Source organism: Polypterus senegalus, chromosome 3 (assembly GCF_016835505.1).
Source record: "Polypterus senegalus isolate Bchr_013 chromosome 3, ASM1683550v1, whole genome shotgun sequence".
Classification (NCBI taxonomy): Eukaryota; Metazoa; Chordata; class Cladistia; order Polypteriformes; family Polypteridae; genus Polypterus; species Polypterus senegalus.
Genome location: NC_053156.1, coordinates 188,444,609 through 188,458,295, shown reverse-complemented (window position 1 = coordinate 188,458,295; position 13,687 = coordinate 188,444,609). Strand labels below are relative to the sequence as shown.

Here is a 13,687-nt window from a genome sequence, read left to right as displayed (position 1 = left end):
AGGGTCCGTCAGATAGTCGAACCTCTGATTCAGGAGGAACAGTGTGGTTTTCGTCCTGGTCGCGAAACAATGGACCAGCTCTACACCCTTAGCAGAATCATGGAGGGTGCATGGGGAGTTTGCCCAACCAGTCTACATGTGTTTTGTGGACTTGGAAAAGACGTTTGACCGTGTCCCTCGGGTAATCCTGTGGGGGGTGCGCCGGGAGTATGGGGTACCGGACCCCCTGATAAGGGCTGTTCGGTCCCTGTACAACCGGTGTCAGAGCTTGGTTTGCATTGCCGGCAGTAAGTTGAGCCCGTTTCCAATGAGAATTGGACTCCGCCAGGGCTGCCTTTGTCACCGATTCTGTTCATAACTTTTATGGACAGGATTTCTAGGCGCAGCCAGGGTGTTGAAGGGGTCTGGTTTGGTGGACTCAGGATTGGGTCACTGCTTTTTGCAGATGATGTTGTCCTGTGTGCTTCTTCAGGCCATGATCTTCAGCTCTCTCTGGAGCGATTCACAGCTGAGTGTGAAGCGGCTGGGATGAGAATCAGCACCTCCAAATCCGAGACCATGGTCCTCAGCCGGAAAAGGGTGGAGTGCCCTCTCAGGTTTGGGGGTGAGATCCTGCACCAAGTGGAGGAGTTCAAGTATCTCGGGGTCTTGTTCATGAGTGAGAGAAGAATGGACTGTGAGATTGACAGACGGATTGGTGCGGCATCTGCAGTGATGTGGGCTCTGCATCGGTCTGTCGTGGTGAAAAAGGAGCTGAGACGTAAGGCAAAGCTCTCAATTTACCAGTCGATCTACGTTCCTACCCTCGCCTATGGTCATGAGCTGTGGGTAATGACCGAAAGAATGAGATCGCGAATACAAGCTGCTGAAATGAGTTTCCTCCGCAGGATGTCTAGGCTTTCCCTTAAAGATAGGGTGAAAAGCTCAGTCATCTGGGAGGGGCTCAGAGTAGAGCCGCTGCACCTCCGCATCGAGAGGTCAGATGAGGTGTCTCCCAGCTGGCCTAGGAACGCCTTGGGATTCTCCCGGAAGAGCTGGAAGAAGTGGCCGGGGAGAGGGAAGTCTGGGCCTCTTTGCTTAAGCTGCTACCCCCGCGACCCGACACCCGGATAAGCGGAAGAGGATGGATGGATGGATGGATGCTTAACTCTATCATTTGTTCAGATCTAACAATTATCTCCACTCTAGCATTTGACAGTATCATATTTACATATGCAGGTAGGTCTCTTACCTTCTTACCTGTAAACACTGCAATTAATCCACTATACAAGATCCCTTGAATCTGGTATAAACTTGTTTATCAAGAGGCTAAGGACTTTCTGACACATAAAAAGCCTTGTTAAATATCCTGCTTTAGTCTCTTCTGGTTTGTTTATTAACATTAATGTCATCTGATTTTACATACATTTGTAATTAGATTTTGTTTTATTTATCTTGTAATTTTGTTAAGCATATAGGAAAAAATGTGCCAAATTATTATACATATTAAGAAAAAAACCTATGAGTAAATGTGTTCCACTTAAGGATTTTGGGTAATTCGAAAGTCTCTGGAACAAAACTAGAAATTCTGAATAAATTAATATAACATGAGTCCTAATGGGTATGGTAGAACTGTCAGTCATTAACTGAAGATAAAATGTTTCATATTTTAAAATGAATATATATACAGGGTGGGGTATAAAGATCTCCCACATTATGAGGGAAAAGTGTGTGGGCTGTAGTTAGAATAGTTAAACAGTCTCATTCCGTAGGTTAGGTTCTACCGTTTTCAGTACCCATCATGAGTTGGACCGGTCAACATTGGGGCTTTGATGCTCAAGTGTATTATGAGAACAACCGTTCTGTAATAGCGATTCAGAGAGCGTTCCGTACACGCTTCGCTCTCGGTCGAAATGCATCTGTACCAGACCGGAAGAAGATTTTGCTATGGATTTCTAACCTTCGGGCAACTGGGTCCACACTGAAAAGAAAATCACCTGGCAGACCTAGGACCAGAGCATATGTGGTTTCAACAGGACTGGGCCACAGCTCACACACCACGATGTTCGCTCAGATTTTTGAGGGAAATGTTCCCTGGGCATTTGATCTCTTTAAAGGGAGCTGTGGGGTGGCCGGCACGGTCACCAGATTTAAGCCCATGCGACTTTTTCCTTTGGGGATACCTAAAGAAAAAGGTTTTCAAACATTGTTTTCAATGTCTTGAGGATTTGAAGGGAAGGATCGGACAGGAAATCAATGCCATTCCGCCAGACATGACCCGGAGAGTGTAGGAGGACCTCCGGGAACGTAATCAGTAATGTATTGCCAATGATGGCCGCCATTTGTCTGATATGATTTTTAAAACCCATTACAACAAAACGGTTTTTTACGTACTTTTCAGAAATATATACAATTTGTTAAAGATAGTTTTGTTCATTTTTTATACCATTTAAAAATGTGGGAGATCTTTATGCTCCACCCTGTATTTAGATGTATACAAAGTTTGTTTTTTTTTATTAATTCTGTAGGGGCACTCTTACATGGTTTATTGTTACTTGTATTGGTCTAATAACAGTCCCTACACACTTGTACTCATAATAGCTCTGTCTTATAGCTTTTACCCCTTACCAAATGATTACTGTACTCGAAAATCAGGTAGCACAAAACTTAAAGATGAGACTAGGCATAAAATTCAAAAAAACAACAACATTGTAAGTTAACTGGAATCATCTTATACAAAAGTCATTAAAGGAACTGCATTTCCCTATGAAGTTGCAGATGATACATCAAAAAACCTAAATGAGGTAAGACAGAAGGACACTCTTGTCACAAAGAGAGGGAGAGAGAGAGAGAGATTTCCTCCACTTGAACCTGGAGCAGCAACAAAACCAAGGACTCCACATAACATTGGTATCATCTTCAAAGACTTGGTGTTGTAAAACTATTTATCTTTGCCAGGATAAATTAGAACACTACCCAGTAAACAGCCAGCTTCTTCTGTGTTATATGTTTGTCTGTGTAGCCATTCTTGTGACCTGTTTTATATGTCAATGTACGATATATGCAGTTATTAAATTGTACTTTATTCCTTAAAACAAGTATGCTTCAGTTTCTAAGTCTAATGGCCAGAGAATACTTCCTACAACAGAGAAAGGCAAGGAAAATAAAATAGGAACATTACTGAATTATTCAGTTAATTATAAGCATTACCAACGATAAAATGAATAATTAACCAAGTTAAATGTCTCCAGTACTTGTACGTACAATATTTATTGGCCACTCCTTAATGCATGGATATAAAGTCTGCTTGCATTGCCTTTAGTTACATGCTGGTTGTACTTAAGGTTTGCCTTACCTGAAAATAAATCTCACATGGTATAAAGTAATGTCCAGCAGCACAGCAAAAATATAATTAGTTTGATGGAGAAATTTTGATAAGAAATGCTTACTTTACTAATGTTAATGCTAACAATTGAAAAGGTTTGAACACCTGTCACTTCTAGAGGAAGCCTATTTGTTTTTTATATGGTTAGCTTATATTTTCATTTGTACTAAGTAAAGAATTGGAAGTACTTAAGGAAAATCCTAACCCTAACCTTTGATTAATTCTGTTATTTCATAGGCTACTGCAAAGGCTCTGTCTATTTTAAAGTCAGGTGGAAAAGCAAATACACCACATGGAATGTTTTGTCTTTTGAAACAAATGTGAACTTCTCAAGATTTGATCGTAATTGACAAACAGTATCTGTGGATAAAGGGAACATGATATAACAAACGTCATGTTACATATACATTTTATTGTCCATTATACAGTAAATAAACAAAAATGCAGATTTTGCATTTGCAAAATATAAGGTCACCCCTATATTTATTACTATCTTAAATACCTAACATTAGGTTCTGGTCATTAGAACATCATTAGAGAGGATTTTGGAAGAGCCTGTCTTATTTAAACCTCAGACATTTAGTCTGATTTGCTCTTTGTAGTTAAAGGATTTATTATTACCATGCCTAGAATTGAGCCAGCTCTCTTAGGCCTTCAGAAAGAAGGCTATAGGAACCTATGAATCCGAGAAAGCATTTAAACATATCTTCAAATGATAGGAAATTAACCTTTCCACTGTTGAGAAGACCAACTACAAGTGCGGAAGATTTCAAACAATTGCCTGCTTGTCTAGGCCAGGCCACCCCAGCAAGTTCATTCCAGGAGGAGAATGCAAGAGGCTGAAAGAAGTCTCTTGAGAATAACAGAATTTCATTACAGGGCCTACAGGTAGCTTTTGCCACTGTTGCATCAACACTTAGACTCAAAGGGCCAAACTGTGGTCATCACTTCTTATTTTTAATCTTGCATGCCTTACAAGAAAGCTGCCAGGCCCTTGTATTCACAGCAGGAGGGGCATGAGATTCCTGTACTTATCGGGAAGGATCCACGTGACTTCTGTCAAGAACCAGCAGTTGTAAAAACTGCAGTGCACCTTTGCAGTTCTATGTTATTCAGTTTAGCTGTGGTGCATTTGAGGGGAGACAGCCTGTTTTGTGCACTACACACAAAGTTTTAAGTGGGAATAGTGCTTGTATGCAGTGAGATTCGGGCGCTGGACAAGGAAAGTGGCACATTGGTGGGGTTTTTTTGTCTTGCAAATAGTGAGTAAAGTGAATCTGTACCACTGGTGCTGTAAGCTTCAAGAGAACCTCCCTCACTTTGATATCATATACTAATATACATGTGCTTTAACCTCCCAGGGTGAGCTCCCTGTTCCTTCCTGTAAATGTAGTAACTAATTGGGAGGTGGAACAAGATGTTGACTAAACAGAACGCTACCAGTAATTTGGATCCACTTCAGGTACTGCCTGGGGGCAAATAAGTAATTCTACTGTGTACACAAAATATTAAATATGAGATGAACTGATTGCACTATATATCAAAGTAATGTCTTGGTCTCGTCCGATGCGAGAGATGGACGTCTGAAGTGGAGCTCCGCTAGCAGTGGTGCTATTTTTCATATTATTTGCTTATTATTCTGAGATATCCTGTATTTATTCAACCCGAGAGGGACCGCTACAGTATATGTAAACACATATAAACATGGCCAACAAGAAGGGGGTCCGAAAGAATCGAAGACTAAAGCTACATCCAAGCTGCGATCAGCAAGCCCTAGTTCGAGATACGGCCTCTCAGAGACAGACCTGGATCAGATGGGCGAAAGTACAGACTCCTCGGGACCACGGTCCGCTACATCGTCGCCGGCTGAGAGCGAAAAGGGGAGCGAAGGTGCGATCGTGAGTGCAGATGTGGATAGCTCGCCGATTGGAGAGGATTACCTGAAACTGGAAAAGGCCGGGAGGTCCGCGGCTTCAGTTACGCAATTACGGGACTGGAGCAGCGGGACACCGCTTCAGCAGAGTCTGCTGCTTCATCTACGGTACAAGAAGGCACATTTGAGCTATCTGAACTGAAAGTGTTGCTTGCTGAGCTCACGCAAGATATAAAGAAAAGCGAGAAGGCTAATGAGAAAGCAACGGCAAAGGCACTTGAGAGACTGAAACAGGAATTAAAACAGGAAATCCAACAGGCAAATGAAAGGCTGCGTCAAGAAGTACAACTTGAACTTCGACAGGTGCTGGGTAAAATTGAAGAGCGCATTGAGAAAAACTCGGTTAAACTGAGCACGCTTGCTGATCAATTGGAGCATCTTAGTGAGACATTCACGAATCGGATCGAAATAGCCGAACATCTAGCTGCCAGTGCCGAGGAAAGAGCAGTAAATGTCAGTTCGGAATGTAAAAAACTCGGAGAAAAACTTGGAGACAGACTGGCTGCTTTAGAAGATGGGAGTAGAAGGTATAATGTCAGAATTGAAGGCCTGCCGGAGAATCGAGAAAGTTTAAACCCTGTGAAATTCGCAACTGAACTTTTTTCTAAAATAATCGGGGGCGACTTTAAAGCAGAATCTGAGATAGCAGCGCTTACGCGTCGCTGATCAAACACCGTCAGACCCGACCAAGATCTTTTATAGTTCGTTTTGAACGATTATCATTTAAGTTAGAGGTGATGGAACTCCTCAGAAAAAGGAAGATATTATATATGAAAATTGCCACATTCGTCTTCCTGACTTCTCTCCAGCAACAGCTATCAAACGCGCCTTCTATAATATTAAACAGCTGCTACGGCAAGCCAATGTCAAATACGCCTCCTGTATCCGCAAAACTGAAAGTGGAATGGCAGGGTCATTTCTATGTTTTCGCTAGCAAGGAGGGAGCAGAAAAGGAATTAAGAAAGCTGATCCCGGGACTAATCTGATACATAATTGTGAGTCATGGCGGTAAATGATAAAGCTAGGATTAATAATCTACTGTCTGATCTATTTGTTTTAAAATACGGGTTTTTTTATCAGCATATATTCTCATATTATATTACTTACTTATTACTTATCATTACTTAGTATTACTAGGGCTAAATGTTTATGTTTTATTGTGCTTAATTACGTTTTCCTCCTCTTTTTCTTTTCTAATTATTTCATGTGTACCCTAAATGAGACTGTTCAATATCATACCCTTGGTTTGCTGTTATTGCTATTACTGTATTAAGACTTGTTATGCTTGTTTTGGACACATCTTTATATATATATATATATATATATATATATATATATATATATATATATATATATATATATATATATTAAGTGCAAAATTCTTTTCTTTTTTTTTTCTTTTTCCTCTTTTAAAGACTATATTGGTAACAGATATCTCTATCTTTTAACCTTAAAGCGCCACTGCATGGGGGCTTGATGTGCTTTGGACGTGCTCTGTCTCTGGGTATGTCAGAGGACTGGGACTGCATGAAGTGGGTTTTAGCCTCACCTGGGGAGGCAAAAGGGAGGGTGGGGGTTAAGGGGAAGAGAAAGAGAGCAGGCTTGATCTATATCTAATCTATCATCTCAATCTTTATAATTATAACTATCAACGTAATAATAAGCTGCATGGCAACAACTCTTGGGGGAATAGGAAATTAAGACCTAAACTATTTCACTTCCAGTTAAGACTATAATATGACACCAAAAACTCAGAATCAGTGTCTCCATGATGGGACAGTTAACTTCGTAAGCTGGAATGTTAAAGGCCTGAATCACGAATTAAAGAGAAAGAAAGTACTTTCTCACCTAACAGGTCTAAATGCTAAAATAGTATTTTTACAGGAAACCCACTTACTAAGTAAGGATCAGTTCCGGCTGCAAAAGACTGGACTGGCCAAATGTTCCATTCTAGTTTTACAAAGAAAACTAGAGGGGTGGGAATTCTCATACATAGAACAGTACCATTTGTAGCATCAGATGTAGTATTGGATCCTGAAGGGAGATATGTGATGGTCATGGGAGACTTATCTAACTGTAAAATGATTTTGATAAATGTTTATGCACCTAATGTTGATGATAAGGAATTTATACAAAATTTATTTGCATCCATTCCCAATCTGAACACTCATAAACTTATAATGGCTGGGGACTTTAATTGTGTTCTAAATCCACTTTTAGATAAGACTTCCTCCACAGGGGAACGCAACTAACACCGCAAAGATAATTACAAAGTTTATAACTGATCACAACTTATCAGATCCCTGGAGGTTTTAAACCCAAATTCAAGAACATATTCTTTCTACTCACCAGTACATCATTGCTACTCAAGGATTGATTACTTCTTTATAGATAATAACTTCTTGCCTAAGATTAAATCTTGTAAATACGATGCTATTGTTATTTCAGACCATGCTCCGATGATCTTGGAGCTGAAATTACTAAGCCCCATACACTCACCCCAGATGGCGCCTCAATCCGCTTCTATTAGCTGACGAGAATTGTACTGAATTTATATCCAAACAAATTGAATTCTTTCTAGAGACAAATACATCCCCTGAGATCTCTGCAGGAATACTCTGGGAAACTCTTAAGGCCTTCTTAAGAGGACAGATTATCTCATATCTTTCCCACAGAAATAAATCCGAAGCGAAGAAAGTAGCAGAGATAAAAGCGAAATTACTAAAATAGATGAAGAACATGCCAGACTACCAAGCGAGACTCTACATAAGAGGAGGCAGGCTCTACATTCAGAATTAAACCTCTTGACAACTAAAGAAACCGAACAACTAATTTACAAATCCAGACATCATTATTATGAACATGGAGAGAAAGCTAATAAGCTTTTAGCAACAAATTCACAAGCAAGATGTGCATAGCGCAATCTCGGTAATTACTAACACTAACGGAGATAAAATCATCGAACACAAAAATATAATGTACACTTTTAGAGACTACTATAAATCCCTATATACTACTGAGTTTAAAGAAGACAATATACAATCTAATGCATTTCTGGATAAATTACAGATACCACAAATTGACGCTTTTAGTGTGGAGGAACTCGATAAACCTCTGTCATTATCAGAATTACTGGATGCTATAAAGTCACTCCAAGGTGGAAAAGCAGCAGGCCCTGACGGCTACCCTGCAGAGTTTTACAAGAAATTCTCCGCTCAGCTAGCTCCCTCCTATTAGCAACATTTACAGAAGCCAGAGATAACCAATCTCTTCCACAAACCTTTCGCCAAGCACTAATCACTGTCTTTCCAAAACAAAATAAGGACTTATTACAATGTGCATCATACAGACCAATTTCACTTCTGAATAACGACGTTAAAATACTCTCTAAAATCATAGCTAGAAGGATGGAGAAAGTGCTCCCTCAGTAATATCACAAGACCAAACTGGATTTATTAGGGGCCGACACTTATCTTCAAATCTTCGACGCCTGTTTAATGTAATATACTCACCAACTAAATCAAACACCCCAGAAATATTATTATCATTGGATGCAGAAAAAGCATTCGACATGATTGAATGGAAATACCTTTTACTATTTTGGAGAAGTTTGGGTTTGGCCCGAACATTTGTGCATGGATTAAATTACTGTATACTAACCCAGAAGCTTCAGTTTGCATCAATAACATTTGCTCAGACTACTTTAAACTAGAACGTGGCACAAGACAAGGATGCCCTTTGTCACCACTGCTGTTTGCAATTGCCATTGAACCACTGGCAATACATTGTCGAAATACTGATCAGATAAAGGGGATTAGCAGAGAAGGACTGGAACAGAAAATCTCATTATATGCAGATGACATGGTACTGTATATATCGGACCCAGAAAATTCTGTGCCTGCAGTCTTAGCAGCACTCACAGAATTTCAAAAGCTCTCTGGTCTCAGAATTAATCTGAATAAAAGTGTACTCTTTCCGTGAATTCAAGCATATAATATTAGATTAGACACCCTTCCTTTTATCATTGCAGAACAGTTTAAATACCTCGGGGTAAACATCACAAGTAAACATAAAGCTCTTTATCAACAAAATTTCGTCGTCTGCATGGAAAAAATTAAACAAGACTTGCATAGATGGTCAACCCTTCATCTCACACTAGCTGGAAGAATTAACACTGTTAAGATGAATATTCTTCCTAAGCTCCTTTTTATTTCAAAACATACCAATATACATTAATAAATCGTTCTTTAAGCAATTAGATTCAACAATAACCTCATTTATTTGGAATTCTAAACATCCACGCATCAAAAGAGCGACCCTACAAAGACAAAAGGCAGAAGGCGGCATGGCTCTACCTAACTTCCAGTTTTATTACTGGGCGCAAATATACAGTCGATAAGAACCTGGACACAAATAGAAGAACATACACAGGCATGGACCGCAATAGAAGTAAAATCCTGCAGTACTTCTTTGTATTCCTTGCTTTGTGCTCCAATAAACACACGTTATCGGCAATACACTAATAACCCAATTGTGCTCCACTCACTTAGAATCTGGAACCAATGTAGAAAGCATTTTAAGACGGAGAAGCTTCTTTCTGTGGCACCCTGCAAAAGAACCACCTCTTTCAACCCTCACAAACATATGCAGTTTTAATATCTGGAAAAATTTGGAATTAACTTGCTTAGAGATCTTTATATAGACAACGTCTTTGCATCCTATGAACAATTACATTCCAAATTTAACATTCCAGCTACAAATTTCTTTCACTATCTTCAAATCAGGAACTTTGTTAAACAGAACCTTCCAGATTTTCCTCATCTTGCACCCTCATCCACGCTGGAAAAATTATTGCTCAATTTCAAGGAGTTAGACTCCATCTCTACAATATATAAAATCCTTTTACAATCCCTTCCTTTCAAAGATCCAAGAGGACACTGGGAAAATGACCTCTCAATTAATATATCAGAAAAGGAGTGGAAAGTAGCAATGCAGAGAATTCACTCAAGCTCCATATGCAAAGCATACAATTATACAACTCAAAATTATATATCGAGCACATCTGTCTCGACTAAAACTCTCCAAAATGTTTCCAGGGCATGATCCAACCTGCGAACGTTGCAACCAAGCCCCAGCCTCACTAGGTCACATGTTCTGGGCCTGCTCCAAATTAACATTATTCTGGACAAAAATTTTTAATTACCTCTCAGACAGTCTTGGACTCACAATCCCTCCTAACCCATTAACAGCTGTGTTTGGGGTTCTTCCAGAGGGTCTTAAAGTGGAGAAAGACAAACAAATTGTGATTGCATTCACTACACTGTTGGCACGCAGACTTATTCTGATAAACTGGAAGAACCCAAACTCTCCTCTTTTAAGTCAGTGGGAAACTGATGTGTTATATTATTTAAAATTGGAAAAAATCAAATACTCAGTTAGAGGATCTGTGCAGACTTTTTTTAAAACATGGCAGGATCTAATCAGTAATATTTTGAAATGATTTTATAAAGCACAGAGAATTTGTTGATTTAGGTATTTTTACAAGCCTTAAATTTTACACCGTTTGGATTGCTCTCTCTCTCAAGGGTGGGGATCGATCTGTTCTTAGCATAATTCTTTTTTTTTTTGTAAAAACTTGATTGCTATGTATTGATTGTAATAAAATTAATAAAAAAAAAAAAAAAAAAAAAGTAATGTCTTAAATGTTTTAAGTAAGCCAGTGGTGGTGTCCTCCAGTATGCACGGTGTGCATTGCAAACTTACAATACCAATACTCACCTTTTATGAGCTTTTTGTGGCATGCACAATAAGAAAAGGCAAAATGTATGCTATAGCAAAGCCATAGTGAAGCACATCAAAGTATAATTTTTTTCGTTATAATTCATGCCAAGACATACCAAGTTTTTTTTTTTTGTTGTTTAGAAGATGGTAGAAAGAGAATAATTGAGGACACAGTATTCAAGTAAATAAAAGTAATTAGTAACTTCTATCTTCCTAAAAAAATCATTCTAATTTGATATTAAAAGATGTTTATTCAAATCCATTTTATGATGAGGCAGGTCTAATTTTAGTGCTTTGTGCCAGTAAAGCATTGTGTTTGGTAGAAATTTTAAATTAACTTGGAACAAATCTCCTTTGAATCATTGTAATCATTACTGGATAATGCTATGTGTGCGAGTTGCTGCAATTTGTGAGACCACAGAACTACTGCATCCCAAGCTAAAATGATTGCATACCATTCTCCCACCGCTCCACCCCTAGACCACCCCCACATAGTATAGATGCTTTCTAAGGCACATTTGTAATCCACAAGCATCTCTCCACTGAAAAATGCCCAACTCGATGTTATCATACATCGGTGATGATTTGAATTCATGACGCAGGCAACACACAACTATATCATAAACTAAAAGAGTATAATTTAGAGTAACAAAGCAGAGAGAGTTATATGGCCACCAGATAACAGCTGGAAGTCTTGGTGGTGTAAATGTAATAGTTTTTGACTCCTTTGCTGCGCCAGGGCCTAGGCAGCTCAACATCATTGAATCCATTATTAATTCTAAATTGTTCTATGGGGAGCTTGGTGATACTGCAGGACAGTGGCCCTAAGCGTAGCAGTAAATCACCAAGGAATGGTTGAAAAGAAAGAAATGGAGAGTTCTGAAATGGCTAAGTCAAAGCCCATATCTGAATCCCATTCAGGTGCTGTGGGGGATTTGAAATGGGCTCTGCAAACAAGGCTAAAACATTGCACATCTGAAAGACTTCTGTAAGGTGGAGTGTGAAAAACTTTCTTCCATTCAATGTCAGATACTGCAAGACGTTTGTAGGAGTCACTCACGTGAGGTTGCTTCTGCCAGAAGTACCAACTGTTAAAGCCAAGAGTGTACTTACTTTTTTCATTTACTTTTTTCACACATGGTAATGACATATCTGTTCATTTTTGTGGAATAAATTATTGCAATTTGAAATTTTCACTTTTATTTTCCTTTATGTATAGATGTTATTTAAATGCAACCATATCTTGATATTTACACATGTTAAAAAAAAACAAACATTTTATACAGTGTACTTCTTCACATAACTGAACAGTGTTCTCCATTATTTTTTCAACATGGTGTGACTAAAGTGTATGCAGATATCCTTAAATGATAGTCTGCAATGTGCACTTTTAGTCAATTCTGAATTGTTTGACTTGTAGTTTTAAACTGTGGAGCCGAGGTGTAAATCAAGTAAAAATGTGTATTTGTCCAAAACGGTATATGTGTTTTGTTTTTTAAGGATACATTCTGTATTTGATAATTGTTTTGTACAGTAAATTATATTTATTTGCCACATGAATTTTTAAAGTGCAGTATTTTCTAATATATAGATATAGATTTCTATAGATTAAAACCATGTATGTTTTCTTGTTTTCCATGTAGGGTTTAAATGGTGCCCAAGGACAAAGTTCAAACCTGAAAACAAAAACCCTTAAAAACTTAACAAATACTCCCATATTTTAAGCTGAGAATGTGCCCTTTTATTGAGATTGCACACCTATTACAATTGTTTTTGGGGGAAAAAATTAAGCATTTCTGTAGAAGCTGTTGCTGTTCAGGTTTGAATTACTGATTCTGTTTTGCAGACATCTAGACAATAATCCACATAATAAAGATGATTAAAGACAAATCTGAATACACAGTTGGTGCCCCAGTCAACTTGTGTTAAAAAAAAAAAATCTAAGGTTTTCATAAAAATTTAAATGCAATGTTGTCTGTTCAGATTTATCATACCAAATACCAGGACACTCTTATTTGCACACTTCATCAACATGCAACATGCTGCTAATCTCTAGTAAAGTGAGTCTCACATAGGAGGCTATGTAAATATAACAACACAGAATGTAATGGTGAAAGTGTCCCCACAACCCCTCTTCCCACCCCTTGGCTCTGTGGCTCACTGTTTCAGATATAGTAGGTAAAATCATATTCAAAATAACAGGGAATTGGATTATAGTACTTTTCACAACACTTGTACAAAGCAAGCCCTTGGTAAAAAGTATACTTTCAAAAGGTGGCACACTCATAGCAGACCCAACAGTGTATGAAAATGTGCAAAATAGCTGGTTTACTTCAATTTGATTCTGACATTCATCAAGAGTTTGTACCATGTTGAAGTTGTAAAGCCTGATGTATAGTGTAATTTGAGTGTATATGAGACACCATTTAGAAAAAATAGAATTTGAATATGCATCTACAGTCAAGCCAATCTGACTATATATGTTTCAGTACATATACCAGCATTGCATATCAAAATTATGATTTGAGTATGTATTGCTGTGGCACAAGTTTTGAGTTGCATACAGTCACATTGGTTTGGTGGCAGATATGTGCTAATAATTTCTTAGC

General features: G+C 38.4%; 1 protein-coding gene across 3 annotated transcripts in view; it reads left to right on the top strand.

Annotated features, from left to right (window-relative positions):
• eprs1 (glutamyl-prolyl-tRNA synthetase 1) overlaps window positions 1-13,687 on the top strand; it is a 228,993-nt gene that overhangs the window by 46,677 nt on the left and 168,629 nt on the right. The gene's annotated exons all lie outside the window — the stretch shown is intronic.